The 21,139-nt window shown below is 46.8% G+C and overlaps 1 long non-coding RNA gene across 1 annotated transcript; it reads right to left on the bottom strand.

The window, feature by feature from the left end:
* Positions 1 to 9,174: 9,174 nt before the first annotated feature.
* On the bottom strand, positions 9,175 to 16,039 carry LOC140695013 (uncharacterized). Its single transcript, XR_012070690.1, has 7 exons — positions 15,951 to 16,039; positions 14,092 to 14,220; positions 13,616 to 13,748; positions 13,181 to 13,234; positions 12,710 to 12,904; positions 10,835 to 10,944; positions 9,175 to 9,439 (listed from the first exon to the last, which is right to left on the bottom strand). It is a non-coding gene; the product is annotated as an uncharacterized lncRNA (long non-coding RNA).
* Between the last annotated feature and the right edge of the window lie 5,100 nt (positions 16,040 to 21,139).

Below are 21,139 nucleotides of genomic sequence, written 5' to 3'. Positions count from 1 at the left end.
CGCTGAGAGAGAAAGCCTCCAGGACCCTACAGAAAGCTGCCCACAGTGCCTTCTCCATGGCACTACTGAAATAGGAAAGAACAAATCTGACTCCATATTAGATCTGTTCCTTTGACTTTAAACCTGTGCCCTGTTTCCTAGGCTTAGTCTTGCTGTTTCTGCACCTTTTGTGAAACAATGTTGCCTAGATCCTGAAATATACAGGAGACCCTATTCTCAAGGCTCTGACTTTGAAGGATATTATCACTTTTCCATTCGTATAAAGATAACAAGATACAGAATAGAAAATAACATTTGCTTGTTGGAGGTTTACACGGATCTGACCCAGGTGAAGAGCTGCAAGAACAAAGGATTCTAAAAACAAAGAATTCATACACCAAGTTTGCATCAACCAAGCATTCCCGCTTCCCCTTTTTAATATAAGAAGAGCCTGAATTCTGACTTGGGATGATGGTTCTCCAGGACATTGGTCTACCATCTTCTCCACTGGCTTTACAAATTAAAGCCGCTATTTCTTGCCCCAAATCTTTGTCTCCTGATGTGTTGGCCTATAATGCACGAGTAGAACAAGCGTGGACTCGGAAACACAAGCATACATTGAAAGTACGCATTTGGTATATTAAATGACCTGCTTCCACTCGTATTCCTGAGGTTTTCTTCTCTTGACCACTCCTACTTTATTTATGAAAAACCTGTCATGTGGACACATTTCCTTCTCTAGCCACTACCCTTCCATGTAAAAACTGATGCCAAGAAGGCAATGGAAGTTGCTAGAAGGTATTACCTGGCCAAAAAAGAGCAGAAGTGGGTTCTGGCTGATGTTCAGGAGCAGGCCGGGGCACCTGACAAGATGTCATAAGTACGGATAGACAGCTGGGCACCAAAGGAGAAGCTTCTAAACTTCCATGAGGGACTTGGATAGGAAGGAACAGTCCCAGACTATAGCTCTGATCCCACCACGAGCTTCCTGGGCAAGGCTGGGCAAGTCATTTAAATTCTCTAGACCCGTGCTGTCCAACACGGGAGCCACCAGCCACATGCAGGATTATGATGTTATTCTGTAGCCAGACAGAATTATAAATAAACACTTTATTACAAAGGGTCAGCAGGTATAATATTTAAAAACATTATTGGTTATCTTGCCTTAACAAGTTATTTTTGTATGTCTAGCTTTCTGTGGGTTGTAATGCCTGCAACTAATGTTTCCCTTACAGTGAGGTATTTTGAAATTATAAGTTACTGGACACAGTACACTCATATCACAGTTGAAAAAAACTGATTAAATAAGCAAGGTGATCTGACTTAGTAGTTATGAGCAGGGGCTCTGGGGCCAGCCTGCATAAGTATTAATTCTCACTCTCCCTCCAGGGAGTTCTGTGTGAATCTTGGACAAATTATTGTTGCTGTTGTTGTTGTTGTTGTCGTTGTCATTGTTATTATTTGTGCCTCTTTTTCCTTACCTTTTAAATAGCGAGGAAAATGTAGACCCTATCCCCTACAGTGTTGGCAGGATTAAATGAGTAAACGTCTGTGCTGCCCACTTCCCTGGGTTTCAGCATTCTCCAGGCAATCAGTGCAAAACACAGTGGCATTCTCCACTGTCTTCGTCAGTCTGGGATTCTGTAACAAATTACCGTGTGTCGGGTGGCTTAAACAACCAGCATATTCCTTATGGTTTGGAGGCTGAGGCTTTCAAGGTCAATGTATCTGGGAGAGGATTGCCAGCTCGAAGATGGCTGTCTTCCCACTATCTTCATGGCCCAGAGAGGAGAGAGAAGCAAGCACTTTGGGGCCCTGTATAAGAACACTAATACCATTCATGAGGGCTCTACTCTCATGACCTCATTTTATCCTACTAATCACCTCCCAAAGGCCCCGCATCCCTATATCATCACCCTGGGAGATGAGGTTTCGACATATGGATTTTGAGGGGATGCATTCAGTCCACACATCGGCTAACTCTCCCAAACATGCAGTCATCAAACCTGTAGCTAATTTCAAAATAATGTTTATATCTCTCTGCCCATTTCCATTCCTACATCTACTAACACTGAAGCCCTGCTACATTTTATTTCTTATTTTCCTTGTGAGGTTTAATTGATTCCTCTAACTCCAAGGATTCGCTCACTCCAGTCTGCTTGACAGCCCTGCCAGGTAGGTCTTCCTTAAAACACCTTCCCACTTCACCTGGTTGTTTTTAGGTGTAAATGTCAGAATTCTCTCCACACCCCATCCTAGACCTTTAATCCCTTACACTACCACTCACTATGTTATTTTCCTATTACCACTGTAACAAATTCCCATAAGCTTAATAGCTTAAACCAGCACAGAATTATTAGCTTATGGCTGTGGATGTCAGAGATCCAACACAGTTCTCATTGGGATAAATTCAAGATACCAGCAGGGTTCCTTCCTCCTAGAGGGTCTAGAAGAGAATGTTTCCTTTTTTTTTTCCAGTTTACAGAGGTCACCCACCTTCCTTAGCTTGTGCCCCTCAACTTCCTCCATTTTCATGGTCAGCAGCCTTTCTGAACATTGCTCCATCGCTACACCTCCCTCTGATTTTAAACTCAGCTGGGAAATATCCTCCATTTTAAGGACCCCTGTGATTACATTCAGCCCACCTGGACAATCCAGACTACTCACCCTATTGTCTCATCTCAGGATCCCCTTGTCCCATCCCACTCAGGCAGTATGTATGTGGCTGTGACATTCACCTTGTGTAACATTTCCTCATGAGCAATTTATGGTTCAAGGCACTTATAAGTGACTTTTTGTTTTTCTTCCTTATCCTTTCTACGTTCAGTTTGTCTGGTGAGATTATATGAATCCTTTTTATTTGTGCCCCTGCACTAATCTATAATAATGTATCATGGGTTTAAAGGCTAACTAATAGACAATTTAGGAGACAGAAATCCTCTAAGATTTTTAATCCTAAAATATCTGTCATCCCTTTTGCCATGTACAGTAACATGTCACAGGTGGCTACCCTGTGGCCGGGGAGGGACATGATTCTGCCATCACACTCCCCTCATTCTCACCAATGTGCTGATCAACTAACCAAGGATCTATGCTCTCCAATTCACTCACTTCCTCCTCCTTTCCATTGACTATCCTGTTCCCACCGCTTCCTTCATTCACCACATCAGGATTTCATGACCACATTCTCCCCTAAATGAAATGGGTATCTTGCATCTAATGTCTGACAGCTGTTCTTATTGTATATGCACACACTGACCTACACATAATCCCGTCCATCTCTTTATTTTCCTAGAATCTTCCAGAAGAATCAGTTCCATGTTGATGATGATGATACTGACAATGATGACAGGGGCCTCTCAAGGATTCTGATAAAGAGGGAATCGATAAAGGGAGGGAATCATTGCAAAATTGCCCCAGAAACAGGCTTAAAGGTAAATAACTCTTATAGTGTTTAATGAAATTGACTAATATTTAACTATTTTTAAGACTTTATATCACTGAATTTAAAATTTTAACGGGAATTTTCATTCACCACTAACCAAGATTCAACTCTGGGACCAAAATCTAAGGATTTCTGTCTTCTAAAAAATTGTCCACTAGCCTTTTAAACACGTGATCCTTTTAAAAAGTTTAGTGCTGGGCTGAAAATAAGCAGGATTCATATAATCTCACGAGACACAGTGAATGTGGAAAGACTAAGAAATAAAAACAAAAAGCCATTCATAACGTCTTGAACTTTACGTTGCTCACAGGAGAAAATGTTTGCCAATGTGTGTGTCACATCAACATGACGACTGAGTGGGATGGGGAAGCTGATCTTCCTCATCAGTCATTTATGCTGATTTGTTAGATGCCAAAACAGTTTCCTCATTGAAATTGCTTCTAACAAGTATGGAAGAATTTAGGTTCTACCAAAAGCAGGCTAAACATTTTCCCCTGCTTTCAGGTCTCTGGACTGAATGTCCCCACAAGAAGGACATGATTATGTTTCATAGGGAAGTCTTCCTGAGAAGCAACAGGCTTTTCTAGGGCAGAACTGCAGGGCCCCCCATGGAGGGCTGGAGGAGGTCTAGAGGGGACACTGGAAAAACAGCAGGAGTGAATTCAGATACTGCTGCTCAGGTCGCCAAAGACAGCATTGCTATCTCTAAGGATATGACATTCTCCCAAATTTTCCATGAGTGAAGGAGCCTGTGAACACTAAGCAGGTTGTTAAGACACAGCAGCACATAATTTGCGTAACAACACAATTAGAGTATGATTTGATATTTGCAAAATAACTAGCCCATTGTTCTTTGAAACTGCAGCAGTAGCAATAGAAATAAAAAAGACTGAGCCGTCTTGGAGACAACAATCAATAAACAATTCTAAATCTGCAGAATTCCTTGACAATATTCAAGCAATGAGCTAGATGTGTGCTGCAGATACCTCTTACTGCAGGGCTCACTCCTGCAAAGCATAGAACTAGTTTCTCAGCACACAGAGGGAACCAAGTCAAGATTCCTAATCTTTTGAGATTTACTAAATGGCTGGAAAGGTCAGACAAGTACATACAGGCAAATATGATTAAATGGAATCAAATAATATCAAATGTGATTTGAGCACAGACGAAAGAGAAATTCCTTTCACCTGGGATCTAGAGAGACTTCTTCAGAAAATGTGGCTTTGGAGACGGCCAAAGACATGGGTGGAATTTTGGCAGAACAGGATGTAAGGAATTTAAAAACTTATTCTATAATTCATATAAAAATTCAAAGGATCCCAAAAATCCAAAACAACTTTGAACAAGAAAAACAAAGTTGGAAGACTTGCACTATCTGATTTTCAAACTTTTTTTTATAAAGCTACAGTAATCAGAAATTATGGTGTTGGTGTAAAACAGAAAAATAGAATAATGGAACACAATAGAATGTTCAGAACTAAACCAAGACTTATACAGACAATTGATTCTCAAAAAGGATGCTGTGGAGAAAGGATCTTTTCAGCATGTAGTGCTGGAACAATTAGATCGTGATACGCAAAAAAAAAAAAAAATGAACTTTGATCCACACCTCACAAAATATACAAAATTTACCTCAAAATGGATCATAGATCTTAATAGGAAATCTAAAACTATAAAACAGCTAGGAGAACAAGCATAGGCTTAAGGTTTATGGCCTTGGGTTTGGCAAATTTTTCTTTGCTATGACACCAAAAGTATCATCTATTTTAAAAAGAAACTGATAGAGTGAACTTTATGAACATGAAGACTCTTCAATGCTCTTCTAAACACTGCTAAGCAAATGAAAAGACAAGCCATAGACAGAAGCTATTTGCAGATCATATATCTGATAAAGTTCTCTCATTGTATCTGATCCAGAATAAAGAGGTCTCAAAATTCAATAATAATTCAAACACCTGAATGAATGAGGCCAGAAAACACACTTCAGTAAAGATATCCAGATGGATAATAAGCATATGAAAAGATGCTGATTAAAGGTGTCATTAGTCATTAGAGAAATACTTTTAAAAACCACAGTGAGATACTAGTTCACATACATACTAGAATGAATACAGTTAGAAAGACTGACCTTACAAGGTGCTGGCAAGGAAGTAGAGCAACCAGAACTGATACACACCACGAGGAATTTACAATAGTACAACCATTTTGGAAAAGTCTTTAACAGATTCTTTTAAAAAGGTAAACACCTGTGTACCATATAATCCAGACATTCCTCATCTGGTGCTTTAGAAAGGAAAAGCATATGTCCATACAAAGACTTGTAACCAAATATTCACTGCTATTTTATTTATAATAGCACAAGTTGTAAATAACCCATGCATCCATCAAGAAGTAAATGCAGAAAGAAATGATGGTCTATACAAACACTGTTCACAATAAACTCTTCAGTAAAATCTCAGCACTAAACAATACTCTACTATAAGACAAACAAGCTATTAATACAGCAACACAGATGATTCTCAAAATAATTACACTGAATGAAAGAAGTCAGACAACATAGAGTAGATACTGCATGAATCCATTCATATAAGGATCTTGAAAATGCAAACCAATATGTTGTGATAGAAAGCAGATCAATGGTTCCCAGGAGAAGAGACGGGGAGGGAGGGAGGGACAACAAAAGTCAGGAGAGAAGCTTTGTGGGTGATGGGTATGTTCACTGTCTTGAGTGTGGTCATGGTTCCTTGGGGATATACTTACGTCAAAACGTATTAAGCTGTACACTTTAAACGTGTGAAAATTATTTTGCCAAGTATACCTCAAAGCTGTTTTAAGAAAAAAGGCACTTTAGTCCTGATCCACCTCAGCGCCTGATTGGAGTGACATGATCAGTCCCTCACACTGTCTGCCTAACGGGAAGGTAGAAAAGCTCTCACGGAAGATAACATGGATTTTTCATTTGCAATGTCTGCCATGTAATAAAGAATTTCTAGACATGCAACATATCCAGACTATATGACAGATAACATGAGAATAAGGAGCATTAGACAAAGGATGCAAACCCCAGGTGATGTAGGCATCAGAGTTACCAATAAAGGCTATAAAATACTTTTAATATATTCAAGAAAATAAGGAAATGATGGGACAATAGATAACAGGGTAGAGACTTTCACCAGAGAAATATACTGGAATGTATTTTTAGGAAAAATCAAACTGATACTCTAGAACTGAAGCTTTCAGCTCTGGAAACAGGTAAACAGAGCTAATTAGGATCCCTTTTAAGTAAAACTTTCAGTAATTCTGGGTAAAATATAACAACAAATTAACACAGAGCTAACTATGGAGAGAGAAGTTCCCTGATGACAATACAAAGAGGACACTTAAAGCCCAGAGTGGTCATCTTGTGAGCTGATGCCACCGCACCCTGGAGGGAAGGGGTTTTCATCTGCACATAAATAGGGATACAATGTCCATGTAGGAAAAAGGGTCCATACCAGATGTAGAAGACTCTTCCTCTATATCTATATAGTCAGAGACAGAGATGTAAAGTGGCAGCAGAGGTCACAGTGACACAGGGCCCTGGGCCAAGGAGTGTGAGCACCTCTGCAAGCTGGGAAAGGTAGGATGACGAATCCCTCCCAAGAGCCTCGGTGTGGAACTTAGCCTTGGCCACTCGTTGGTTTTAGCCCACTGACATTGACTTTGCACTACTGCACCCTAGAAGAGTGAGAAGATGAATGTGTATTGCTTTAAGCCACTGAGTCTGTGGTCCTTTGTTACAACAGCAATAGGAAAGGAACTCAGGAACCAATATGAACTTGAACCACAGGCTGCCTGCTGTGCTGGCAGGAAGTCCTTTGTCTCTGATCCTGGGGGAGTGTCCTGTCCTCTGGCAGCATCCACAAACTACCTCATGCTAACTTGGCAGTTTGCAGAGGGTTAAATCTTATCCCTGCACAGTTCTTGATATTTAGTTAATAAAAATGATGGTGTCATCATGGGTATTTTTCCATCTTTTAAATACCCTTCAGTCTTCTAATAAAGCTACTTCTAATTAAGAGACCGTGTAAATAGTTTTCAATCTTCATAATAAATAACTGTGGTTTTATCTGGTTACTTAAATTATGAATAATAATGTTCACATTTGTAAAAGTTATTAAAATCAACATTGTTTAATGAAAATATCATTTCTTTTCGCATGAACATGTATTAACTACAAGAAATGTTCCATGCTTTCTTCTACGATTTACTGTTAGAGCCTTAAAGAATAATATTTTCCTCAAAAGATATTACGGCAAAGGGATTTCTTTTGGTGGAACTGTTCCGGCATCAAATCTGGTGCATGTCTCAGGCCACTGGCAACATAGAGATGATAGAAATTAGGAGGCATTATAAACACAGAATCATTTTTAAAGGAATTAAAAAAACTGGATGTGTGTAAACAAAGAATCAGAGAATATTCTGGTGAAATAAATGTATTTTTCAGCTTAAGCAAGACATGGGGTGAATAAATCTGAAATGAAAAAACCACCCAGAGATTAGCAGCGAGTCATGCACGCAGTGTGAATGATCAAAACCAAGTTGTTTCCAAACCAATGTGCAGGCTTGATGCCTTCATGAATCAAATCTGTGTGGCACCAGGCCACCTCGAATACATGTTGATGAGGTATTTATAAGCCCTTCACCATCCCAAATCAAAGCCCACGCACGAGCCACAAGACCATCACCTACACATTTGGAAAACACACAACATGGTGAATAGCACTTTTCTTGTTCAGTAGCCGGTGGCAGCGAACTGTCAGCAGACAGAGATACAGGGACACAGAGGCACCTCCCCTCACTCAGCTGATAAACTTCCGTGCATCCCTGGGGACAGGATTGTCATAAAATGCACCATGGATTGATTCTCCTCCTAGGAAAGGAACCGTAGTGCTGTCATTAGGTTTGAGCAGGGGTGGGTGGAGGATCTCAGAAGAGTTGTTTCAGCACACCAATAGAATTCTTGGCCACCGTGACCACGAAAGACAAGTCCCCTGCCATCCCGGTAGGCACTTGGGCTCCTGACAAAAGCTGGGCTCAGTAAAGGGTTGAGTAGAAGGCACAGACCTGAGGGATGCCCCAGCAATAGGCAGGAGGTAGGGCCTGGTTTATACTGCTCTGGGTGTATCCCAGACTCATCCGAATACGAAATCAGAAATTTGCAAAACAGCAGAGCTGGGGTGGATCATCTACTCCAGACTCCTCACCTTACAGTTAAAAGGGTGGCAACCCTGACAGGCAAAGCAACGTGCTAAAGGCAGAGCGTGGAAGTCGCAGTGCCAGATGAAACGCAGCGTGCAACCCCCGTTCAAGGCCGCTGACTCTGACGACGGGGCCAAGGTTTCCAATGAGGAGAATAAGACAGTGTAAATACTTTGTTCCCCCTAAAACCCCAAATGTTTTTTAAAGGCACAAAAACTCACCTTAACTAGATCTCTTCTGAGGGGGCTCTCTTCTGCTTCTTCGTCTTTCTGTCTCCATTTCCCTCTCTCAGACACAAACACATTCAGTTTTGTGAAAGGGGACTTCCTTCCATACAAAGACAGACTTCACATCTTCAGAAAGATACCTGAGAAAGCACGTTTCTCAATTCAAGTCTTTGTGTGAGTTCTGGGCAACTGGCTTATTTTCTAGAACAATCGGTAGTTACAAAATCAGGAAATCATCTTCCACAAAGGCAGAGTTCTGGTCCGTGTTGATAAAGTTGGGGATGTCACATTTCATGAGTCTGTTCGGCTCCTCCTCTGGCCACCTGCTGCATCTGATGGCTTCCTGGAGCCGAATAACACTGTAAAGGGCTATGGTAGCGATACCAGCTTTGGCCTTGTCCAAGTGGTCCACTTCATTGATGTAGCAGTGAAAGAGGGACCTAGATTCGTCATTGCACTGCCAGAGAACACCTTGGGCAGCAGCGGTCTTCCAAAGTCTGACACAAAGGTGTTGAGTCTAAATCTCTTCTCGGGAGACTCTGCATTGCTACAAAGAAAACCAAAATAAAATATCGTTCACAGTGTAGCTCGGTGACCTGAAGAATCATAGTTTTTGCCATCTACTGAGAGTAAATCCCTGCACAGAGCATGCTGACATGCACTGGAATTGAAAGACATCACTTCTGAACACATACAATTAAACCCAAGGCAAAAGTCTAAAGTGAGGGCCCATGGACCATCCTAAAAAGACATCGTTCCCTGAGAATCCTCAATATTGGTGCCTCGCACACCAGTGTTTCTCCGTGGGACACTCAGATCTCTTCATCAGGATTCGTTAAAGTGCTTCTTAAAATGCAGAATTCTGGGGTGCACACCCTCAGAGTCTCCAGAGGTAGTGACTGGTAGTCTGTATTTTCATAGCCACCAGGATAACTAAACATGCTCAGGTTTAGCACCGCAGTCTACATCGGGTCACCTGAGCATCGACAATTCTGTCTCACGGGATGGGGGGTGCCATGTGTGTCAGGGTGCTGTCCTACCCATGTGTCTCCCCTGATTCTCAGAACTGACAGTGCTGCCCCATTGGGCACGAAATACCACCGTTTCACAATGCATACGCAGGGCGCCCGACTGAAAAACAATCAGTGATAGGAGAGGGGACAAAACTCAGCTTCCTGTTACCTTGTTTCACTTACTGTGGGACGAGTGATCAATTCAAGGGTAATAAATCAGTGAATGAGTGAATAACATGACTCGCGTTAGTCCCACGAGTGCCTGGAAGAGCAAGCCTGTGCACATTGAGAACCATAACAGCCCATCTACTTAAATGTCATCCTCCACAGATCTATGTAAAGGTTACTTCCACCCAGGCAGTGACTCCAGAAGGGCAAGAATCATGTATGAACACACTCTCAAATCCAGAACAGAACCTGACAACAATTAGGCTCTGGAGTCTGTGTTTAGCGAGTGTGGAATCTCAGTGATTCCAGCTCTTACACCTTGCCTTCCCATCCCACCACACACGATATGGCCCTTATGTCCAGTTCTCCCGGGGCTGGGGCCACGGAACCCATTTATAGGACTGGAAGAATCTGATCATTTAAACCATCCCCCAGATTATCATCAAGAGTCACCTGCATTTCAGGGATCAGTAATCCCAGAAGCTTTGCAGTTCAGGCAGCTGAGGGATTTTTATATCAGCTCTGTCTTCTACTGTGACTGCCTGGGTGACATCAGACAAGGAATTCTGAAAAGCCTGAACTTTTCCTTTCAGGAATAATCTAATTAACAAATCTCGTTGACCACTCAACAAATGTGATGTGAAGATCAATAATTTACACAGGAGTACAACATTCACTAGGTCGTGGATTTAGAATCAGAGGAAAATCATTTTAGAAAGATTGACAGAATGTAGCTTTAATGCGAATTTAAGTATTCTTACCTTTCAGTAAATCATCTTCCCCTACTTATCACTTCACCCAAGTTTAAAAGATGTCTGAGAACAGGGATGAGTGTGTCAGCAATCTGAGACCCAATAACCTAAAATGTCACCTAGGAAAAAGAGGGGAGTAACACATTTTTAAAAAGCATGGTGAGGATGGCGGGGCCATCCCCAACCCCAGACTAAGAAGCTCTGAGTAATAGCTTTCCTGCCTGCCTGGGGCATCAGCTGATGTGAAAATCCACCCAGAAACCTCACTGTCCAGCAGCCCTTCCATAACACAGGCTACACTTTCTCAGAATTAAGAATTGCGTCCAGTAAACACTTCGCTGAAGAATAAAGACAAAGGAGAACAAGAGAGTTCTGCCCCTCCCAAGGGAGAGCCCAGACCTCGGGCTGCATGCACTGCGCCCACCTCCCTGGAGAAGAATAAACTGGAGAAGGGCGTTCTGCGAAACTGCGGCAGCAAAGGTTGAGATGGGAACAAATTGACCAGCTGGCCAGGGACAGCCCCCTCCGTCGCTGCCTTGGCGGCTGCCTCAGCCCTCTCAGCCCATCCTGCCCACCTCCGGTGGCTAAGCTGTCAGAGAAATTGCTTTGCGACCTGGAGCAACAGAGGCTGCCCTCAGGCCAATCTGCGGAAAAGATGGGAGCTAAACCCCCAGCTCCCGAGCGGCAGGCTCCATACCCCCGCCAACACCCCGACGCCCCCGCACCCTACCGCAACCCCGGGGAAATATGACCCGAAGAAGTGTGACCTGGGAACGAGGGGCAGCAGAGGCCGCCCCCACGTCAGGCCTGCAGAGAGATGGGAGCTTATCCTCCAGCTCTCCAGGGGCAGCCCCTGTCCTCTCCACCTCCTGATCTCACCGCGCCCACCTTCCAGGAGCAATCAGACCAGGTGTGGGGTGTCAGGCGAATCTTGCGCCAGAGAGGACGTCCCCAGGCCAGGTCAGGGGAGAGAAGAAGTGGCCCCATTAGGCGGGGCAGCCGGCCGTCGCAACTGCCTCTGCCCCTCGACCACATCGGGCCCGTCTCCCAGGAGCAAGCTGACCTGGAGACGGGCATCCGGCTTCTTGGGCAGCAGAGGACGCCCCCAGGATTGGTCACGGGGAAGAGGAGAGCAAATTGACAGGCTCCGCGCTGCAGGTCTTCTACCCCCGCCATCGCCACCCCCGCACCTTAAAGGCACCGCCCAGGGCGCCCCTCCCCCAGCAGGCTGAGTGGGACAGGTGCGTCTGGTGACCTGGGGCAGGAGAGGCCACTCCCACACCAGGCCATCGGGGAGACGGGAGCCAATCCACCAGCTCCCCAAGGCAGCCCCTACCCCCGCAGCAGCCACCACTCTTGCCCATGACCTCACAGTGGCCTTCTCTAGGGAGCAGGCTGACCTGGAGATGGACGTCCGACGAACTTGGGACAACAGGGACCGCCCCCAGGGCAAACCATGGGGGGAAGTGGGAGCAAATGGACAAGTTCCATGGGAAAACCTGCCACTGCTGCCACCACCCCCAAAGTACCAAGTCCAACTCCCGGGGTCAGGCCGACTAGGATACACGCGTCTCATAACACAGGGCAACAGCGACCGCCCCCAGGACAAGACGCGGGGAAGATGGGAGCAAATGGTCCGCTCCCCCGCTGCAGGCCCCCGACCACCGCCACCCCTGCACCCTGACTACCCTGCCTCCCGCCCCCAGCAGGCAAAGTGGGACAGGGGTGTCCCGGGACCTGGAGCAGCAGAGGCCGCCTTCAGGCCACGCGGTGCAGACATGGAGCTAATCCACAATCTCCTCCGGGGCAGCCTCCCTATGCCTGCAGCCACCACCTTACCAGCCCCCTGACCGCACTGCACCCATCTCCCAGGAGCAAGCTCACCTGGAGTCGGACCTCAGGCAAATCTCCGGCGGCAGACGTCGCCCCCAAGCCAGGCCGTGGGGGAGAGAAGAAATGGAGCAACTCCCTGGAACACATCCCCTGCCCCTGCCGCCTCCGCCGCCGCCTCCCAGGAGCAAGTTCATCTGGAGACCCGCGTCCCGCCTCTAGGGCAGCAGAAGCCGCCCCTGGCTCCGCCTCCGGGGAGAGCGGAGCGAATTGATCGGCTCCCCCGCGGCAGCCTCCCTCCCCCCGTGGGTCCCGCACCTTAACGGCCCCGCCCCCACTCCGCACTCAGCAAGCTGAGTGGGACAGGAGTGTCCGGCGACCTGGGGAAGCAGAGGCCGCTCCCAGGCCCAGCAGCCGGGACAAGGCAGCTATTCCACCCGTTCACCAGGGGTAGACCCGCTCCGCCCCTCTGCCGCTGCCACCGCCCTCTGACCTAACCGCCCCACCTACCAGGAGCAAGCTTACCTGGAGTGCAACATTTGGTGAATCTCCGGCGGCCAAGCCCCACCCCAGGCCAGGCTGCAGGGAAGAGAAGAAATCGATCGGCTTGCCCGGGCAGCCTCCCAACCGCCACCGCCGCCGCCCAAAAGCATTGCAATAGCCTACCGGGGTCAGGCTGACTGCAAGGATGTGCACTTGCCTTCTTATCCTGGCCAGGTCCCTGAGCACCTCCCTGCATCCCTACACTCCCTGCACCTCTGCACCCCTGCTACTCTCTGCAATTCTGCATCCCTCCTCCCCCACATCCCCTGAAATGCCTGCGCCCTCCACAGCCCCTGCACCCCTGTCACCAGTTACACTTTTGCGCTGCTTACACTCCTGCACCCCTGCATGTCCCACACACCACCTCTTGGGCCTTTGGCAGAGCCTCTGCTGTTAGACCAATGCACAGTGACTCACTCTTTGCCAGTATATGATGCATCAGTGGACGTCAGGGGTTGCCTGCAGGAAGGTACATGTTCCCGGTCACTAGCCTGGGCCACTAGGGTGATCTCTGTGAGGTCACCCAGGACGGGTTCAGAGATGCTGTTCTCTGGGAAGAGAGGAGTTGAAACCGGTCTTGAGGGCAGAGCTGTGCTCACCAGGCCGTCCACGCTTCATGTTTTACACAGGGCTTCGGAGAAGTGAAATGGATCCGGCCAAGTAATACCGGCCTGCTGTGAGCCCACCTCAGTCCTGGGCTCTGAGTCAGACCGACTGGCTCCCTCAATCAGGGCCCAGTTTGGGCACCTGAATGGTCCCTTTGAGGCATCCCAACAGTTCTCAGGATGAAGTCTGGCTGCTTCCACCCCATGGCCCTCCCTCCTACTGTGCTGGCCTCAGGAAGGTTCCTTATATGGGGAAGAAGGCAGCCCACACCCTACCCCACCCCTCACCTTTCTCTAACCCAGGCTGGTGCTCTCTCTGCCCCTCAGAGTCTGGGAAGCCATCCCTCTTCAGTTATGTCCCTTCTGAGATGGACTTGCTTCCACTCAATTCTAGGCGAGGATGCACCATGGAATGCACTGGGTAAGAGAACCAAAATAAATAATTTCTTCTGTGAGGTTGTCTGTTTATCTGCTGGGGCTGGGCTGTGTGTAGTTTGCTACAGCTATTGGTGTGAGAGGCTAAAACAGCCTGTGTGTCCTTGTTTTCATCTCCCCGCTGTCTTTGGGTTTTCCCTAGACACTCCTGAGACATTTACTTCTGTTAGTATTATTCCTGTTATTACACACGGGCCCTACTGACATGGAGGTAAGGTGTTGGGGGAGCGGGACAGAGCAGGGCATCTGCAGTCCTGTGATTAGTTCTCATTGAGCCTGTGCCCTGAGCTGTGACCTCCACAAGTGTGTCTCTTTCCCCCCACCCCAATTTGGGTGACACAGAAGGGATTTCCCTTCTCCCAGGTTGGTTAGGCTCTGGTAAAATAATTTCTCATTAAAAAAACAAACAAAAAACAACTTCCCCCAATGAAACAGAATGTTCTGGGTGTATTTCAATACAGTTATTTTCTCCTCTCCAGGCAGGAAGCATGAGGAGTTATCCTCTGACCTTCATTCTGAGAACAGGACACGGTCCTGGATGTAAAATACATGAAAAAGAGCATGGGGCCCCTCTGACTGGCCCCCTGGAGTTGTCACACTCTGATTTCCCCACACTGAGCCTCCTGCTGGCCTCAGGGACCTGTTAAATCTGCCTGCCCCCGGGGTTCTTACAAAAGCAGGTTCTGCCTTGGGAGCTGTGACTCTCCAAGCCTGCCCGCTGTTCCCTTTGCAACCTCTCTGGGTTGGAAGCAGCTTTCCCCCTCAGTCTTCTGGGATCTAAGAAGAGCAGTGGGTTTGCAGCTCCCTCAGATTTGGTGTTATTTTCAGGACAGGAGGAAGAACTTCTGAGCTCCACACGAGCTGGACCAGAGGTTGGAATCCTCCCTTCCTCTGCCACCGTGCAATCAGTGGCTGTGGTTCTAGCCGAGTTTCTGAAGATGTGGACTTAAACACACATATCCCAGCCCCCACAGGAGCACACAGTCCCATAAATCCCCCTAGTTTCCACTGGTAACTATGGAGCCGATGGGGACACGGGTTTCGGGACCACAGAGGCCTGACTGCACGACTTGCTCCGTGGCCTATTTACGTGGTTGCTCCGGGCCTTGTCTGAAGTGGCTTGCTTACCACACCTGGTACGTGGGAAACACAAAATAAGTACTAGAACCTTCACTTTTTCTCCCTCCAGGGCCTTCAAACGTAGAAAGTAATAAGTGAACTCAGACAGCCTAGTCACCACAATGAGGTCCGTCCAGCCTGGCTCTCCTGAGTGATGGGCACTGACTTGCACCTTAACTCGGAACAGTAGGGGAACTGCCTTCCTCTAACTGGGCCTCTCCCCACACCAGGCACGCCCGCAGCTCAGACGGGGCCAGCTCCCCAACTGAGGTGTGTGCTGGTGGCTTCAGTGTGACCTGGCCCTGCCGGGACATGAACCTGCAGTGAGTGAGGTGGAGGGTCGGGTGGAGGGGGGTCCCTTCTGGGGTGGCAGGGGGCCCGGTAGCACCCCTCCCAGCCTGGTGCCTGGGGCTCCCTAACACCTCCTACAGCTCCTGGGTTGGCTCCGGTCCTGGCCACTTCACACACCCTCCCAGTATCTTTTAATTATGTCCCTTTTCTGCTTTTATCAGCGAGAAGTGGCTTCTGTTGCTTTTTCAGTGAAACAGTACATCGGGAAACCAGACTACTTCTAACATCAGTAAAATACCAACCTCGGTCAGCTCGCCGGGCAGACCGTGCAGCACAAAGGCCTGAACAGGACTGTGCGAACGGCTTACATGAAGGGTCCTCAGCATCTGTCTTCAGAGATACAGAAGCTGATGGTTCAGGTAAAACCTCAGGGTGGGATTGAGGAATCCAAAGCTGGTTGGTTTCAAAGGCTAATTGGTCAGACCAGACCCCTGAGCTGTGGTCAGAAGCCTGGCTCACCGTCACGCAGACTCAGCGCCCTAAGTGCCGGGTGGGGCCGGTGCTGTTCCCTTTGTAGGCTCTCGTTGGGGATTCAGTGTAGCCCCTTAAATACAGCAGAAATTCCAGCCCCATTAGCCCCCAACCTGAGTGTTCCATGACACAAATCCCGGGAGTGTTTAATTTTCATCTTTGTTTAGGAGGATGAAGGTGGTTCAAGAGAAGACATAAATTCACACTTAGTGACACAAGGTCACAGCCAGTACTTCCTCCACGGAGAGCTATGTGCTCCCACAGTGGTGGCTGGGGGCTCGGCAGAGACCCTCTGCTGGTCCCAGAAGGACTCGCTCCTCTGGCCACAACTCATGGGTTGGACAGCAGATCCAGAGGGTGACAGAGCATCTTTCCTGGGAATTTGGAACTGACACATAGAAATCAAGTTCACTCATCTGGAGTTTGGCGGAGGGGAGGGGCGGTGGTTGGAAATCAAATGAAACCAGAGCATGAGAGACACTTAGAAGTGAAAGAGCGAGAGACAGAGAGACTGAGCTTGTGAGAGCAAATAGTCAGAAAGAAGGCAAACAATCAGGGGACAGAGGAATTCCAGCTCCTGACTGTCTAGTCTGTCCCAGCCCATCAATGACCCCGTGAGATGTTTAATAACATTCCAGTTTTGCAGATTAGGAAACAGGCTGAAAGAGGTGGGGGCTGGGTTTGGGTGCACAGTTAATTCAATTGCCACTGGACCCCACACTTCCCATTGCCTGAAGGCACCCTAATCCTCACTGGGACCCCTGTGGTCCCCTGACAGCCCAGCACCCTGATCAAAGGGACCCTGCGGGAGTGGGAACCCCTCTTGAGTGTGGAGAGTTCCCTGCCCCGAGATGCCATGCATCAGCAAGCTCCCGCTCACCCCAGGTTAACATCAGCCCAGCTGTACAGTCTCCCAACCCGCTTCCCTCCCTGCCAGGCACCCCCAACCTTACCACCGAGTGTACTGCAGGAATTCAGGCACAGGGATGTCCAAATCAACACGAGCCCACCGGCTATAGAAACAGCAGACTCCCAGCCCCACCTGGGTTGCGAGGGGACAGAAGGTGTCCTCAACTTTCATGTGTCTAAAACAATCTTCTTCAGCTGGAGGTTCTAGAGAAAAATAAAAGGTCCAAAACATAGTTCGGTGAGGAATTCCTCCAAGGACCTGACTCCAGTGTCTACAACCATGTGTACCTACCCCCGGAATTGGGGTGAAGGTGGATTATTGATCAGCACAACCCCTGGTGGCCCAGCTCCTTGGCTTGGCTGCCCAGAGGGGGCTGGGGGAATGGGTAAGGCCAGGGCACTCAGGAAAAGCACAGAGGACCTGACCTCTCCCTTCTGCACTCGTAAACCCTTCCCCAAATCTCAAGGCATTGGACAGAGATCCGCCACAATAATGAGATGCTCCCATCTCTTCACTCACTCCTGTCGGTTCACTTACATGCTGAGCATCCGCTGGGTCCCAGGACAAGACACATAGAATGGCTGATGGGACAGGCTTGGTCCTTCCCCCTGGAACCTGTTCAATCTGATCAAAGAATGATCACTCATAAAGAGTTTCTCAAAATTATACAGAGACCAAAGACCAACTGCAGAGTGAACCAAATTTAAAAATATATATGAAGATCCCCCAGTCTCCCCGCCTAAGGTTAACAGCATAAAGCAAAAAATTCTTGCCTTTAATCACCAGGGAAGTTGTCACCCCCTCTCAGGTGGAAAGGAGAGTTATTCTTTGAGCACGTCACAGAAGTGCTCCATCGGATTGGACCAGGGCATCTACATTCATTCAGCAAATGTGTATAAGCTCCTACTACATACGGGAATCTCCTAACTAGACCGTTCCCAAGGCTCTCGGGCTTTATCAGTCAACAAATTAGACATGACTCCCCATCACTGGGGGCTCAGAATTTTAGCAGAGGAAACAGGCAGCATGTTGGGGTAGCAAGAGTTTGGATAAATTTTTAAAAAAGAGTGATATGAGCAAACTCGGGTGATGGCGGTGGGGTGGGAGGCAGGCAGGAGAGAATAAGGCAATCCTGGCAGATCTCACGGAGTAATGAACTTGAAGCAGAATAGATCCGGAGGAAGAAGGAAGAGCCGGAGCCAGAGGCCCCCAGAGTGAAGGGGAGAGCGTGGGCAGAGAGGCAGAGCACGCCGGGTCCTGAGGCCTTTGTGACGACTTTGGCTCCTAATGACATGGTGACCCGTTTAGTGAGTTTTGAGGGGAGGGGTGATGTAGTCCAACTTATGCTTTTGTGTTTGTGTTTTTTGGGGGGAAGTAATTTATTTATTTTAATGAATGTGCTGGTGATTGAACCCAGGATCTCAAGCATGCTAAGCATGCGCCCTACCACTGAGCAACACCCACCACCCCCAATGTATGTTTTTACAGGCTCCCTCTGACTCTGTGTGGATGAGAGATTGTAGGAAAGCAAAGATGGAAACAGAAGGCTATTGGTATCCAGGAAAGGCTGAAGGTGGCTCTTAGGAGGGCGGGAAGCAGAGAGCAGGTATTTAATTAAGACAGAATATCCAGAATTTTCTAACAAGCTGGATTTGCTGTCTGTGAGTGTAAAAGAAAGAGAGAGAAAGGACATGGTTCCAACATCTGGGCCTGGACAATGGGAGGGATGTCCTCTCCGGATGGGAAAGGGGATGGGAAAAGGTGGGGCTGAGCAGGTGGAAAGGGGCTGGTATCAGCTCAGTTCTTCAATGTCATGGTTAAGGGGTGTGTTACATATTGCCACAGAAGTGCCTAATAGGTAGAGGAATCTGTTTTCTTTTTCTTTTTAACATTTAAAAAATATAATTAAACATATTAATTGTATTATGTGAATGATTTGGGAATTTTGTTTCATGCCAAGTTATATGTTATATATAGCCAAATGGAGCATATATCAAAAAGGGGAGAAATGAGGGCTTTCACATAAACTGACTGTCCGTAACGTAGGTAAAATTTCAATAAAACCAGTCTTCAGGGCAAAAACCTCATCTCGGTGTTACATAAAAATAAATGAAAAACGACTATGTTGATGTACCATTATTTCATGTTACATAATAGCCCCAAACTAACAGTGTTTAACTATGAGGCTTGTAGAAATACTATTCGCTTTATTCACATAAATACAGAAGTGCAGAAATGTTCTAAGGTAGAATTAGCATCTTAGTGGAAATAATACATATTTGAGCATTTTACATGATATATATGTACTGATTCAAAATTTGGAAAAGTAATTTCATAGTAGAACATATGTATGAATGTGAAAGCAAGATGAAGGAAAGGAAAAGAATGTGATATGAGTCTCAGGGATAAAGGCTCAGATGGAAAGGGCAAATCAGGGAATTTTGGAGAAATCGAGAAATTGATGGCATGCCAATTTCCAAGGCTGGGTTGCTTCCACCAAAGGAATAGCAGAGAGAGAGAGGAGAGGCCCAGGAACCCACCCTGGGGAACACCCACAGTATATGTTTGGAAAAAACAGGAGACATTGGCAAAGGACCAGCCAGCAGGCCAAAAGCAGAAACAGACAGAGAGATGGGCTGGGGGTTGAGTGAAGCAGGAACACGGGGTAGGAGGGATGGAACAGCTGGGTCAAATGCTGCCGAGGGGCCAAGCATGATGAGGAGTCAAAATTGACCACTATATTTAGCAACATGGGGTCACTGATGGCCTTGACAGGGCAGTTTCCATAGAGCGAGGGATCAGGCGAAAAGCCAGAATGGGTGTAAAAGGGGATGGCTCAAGAGAAGATGCAGACAGTGAGTTTAAACAAATCCTTAAAGATTTGCTGCAAAGACACAGGGTGGCAATTGGTGGGGGTGAATAAGGGTCAAGGAGTGCTGTTGGTTTAAGAGGATGGACGTTTATATACTGATGGTGCCAACTAGCAGGAGAACAAAATAGATGAGGCAGTGAAAGAGAGGATGGTTTTGGGAGTGAAAACCCAGAGAAGATGGGAGGGATGGGGCCTCGGGGACTTTTGGAGGAACTGGCTTTCGATGCCACTTTTAATAAGCGGTAGGGCACCGAGAGTGAGGTCACAGACATCAGAAGGAGAGCGGATGCGCTGGGAGTTGCTTGTGAAATTTCTCTTCTGTTGGCTTGTTTGCTTGTTCAAAGTAGAAAACTAACCTTACCAGCTGAGGAACAAGGAGGAAGAAAGAGTTACTGGAGCCATGAGCAGAAGATATGAAAGAGCCTTCCAGGGAGAATGGGACAGTAAAAAGGGCAGGGGGAGGCGGGGGAGTGCGCTCCCAGAAAGTTACATTTTCCCTTTGACGTCCCCAAATGTGTGACGTGTTATTACCCTTCCTGCTGTCTACAAAATAAAAATTAATTATGGTTCAGAGGAAATGCTATTTCATTCTAAGAGGCTGCCTGTTTCTCAGGAATGGTCATCTTAAACTGCAAATATTACAAACAATGTTGAAAAGATGAACCTGTGTACCTAAAATCCCCTATTTTCTATTAATCTGTTTACTACTTAGTTCCCCTATCAATAACACATAACAAATACTGCCATGATGGAGGTACATCGATGCTTAAAAGGAAATGAGATCTGTATCCTTTTGCTAAATTCCATGGCTTCCTTAATATGCAGTTCCACTTGGAATTTAGGAATGTCTGGTATAAGAAGTGAGAAACAGTTTGAGAAAATCCCGACTCAGAATTATACATCACAACCACATCTCACAAGTATATAGAGCCGTAAAAAAGTTTAAAAGCAAAACTCCGTAACTACTCTTAAAGACCTTTGCAAACCTGGGCCTGCCAAGATGTTTCCAAACTGGAAAGGAACTCCAATCTCTTGCCTGGTACCGGACCAGGGGCTGGCCAGCCTTTTCTGTAAAAGCGAGAGAGTAAATATTTTCAGTTTTGCAGATCATTTTGTTGTAACCATGCAGGTAGGCAATAAGAAAGCTAAGAGCACTGGGAGATAGGAAACAAACGGGC

This window comes from Vicugna pacos, unplaced genomic scaffold (assembly GCF_048564905.1).
Source record: "Vicugna pacos unplaced genomic scaffold, VicPac4 scaffold_119, whole genome shotgun sequence".
NCBI lineage: Eukaryota > Metazoa > Chordata > Mammalia > Artiodactyla > Camelidae > Vicugna > Vicugna pacos.
Note: the sequence above shows the minus strand (reverse complement) of the source record. Positions and strands in the feature narration are given on the sequence as shown.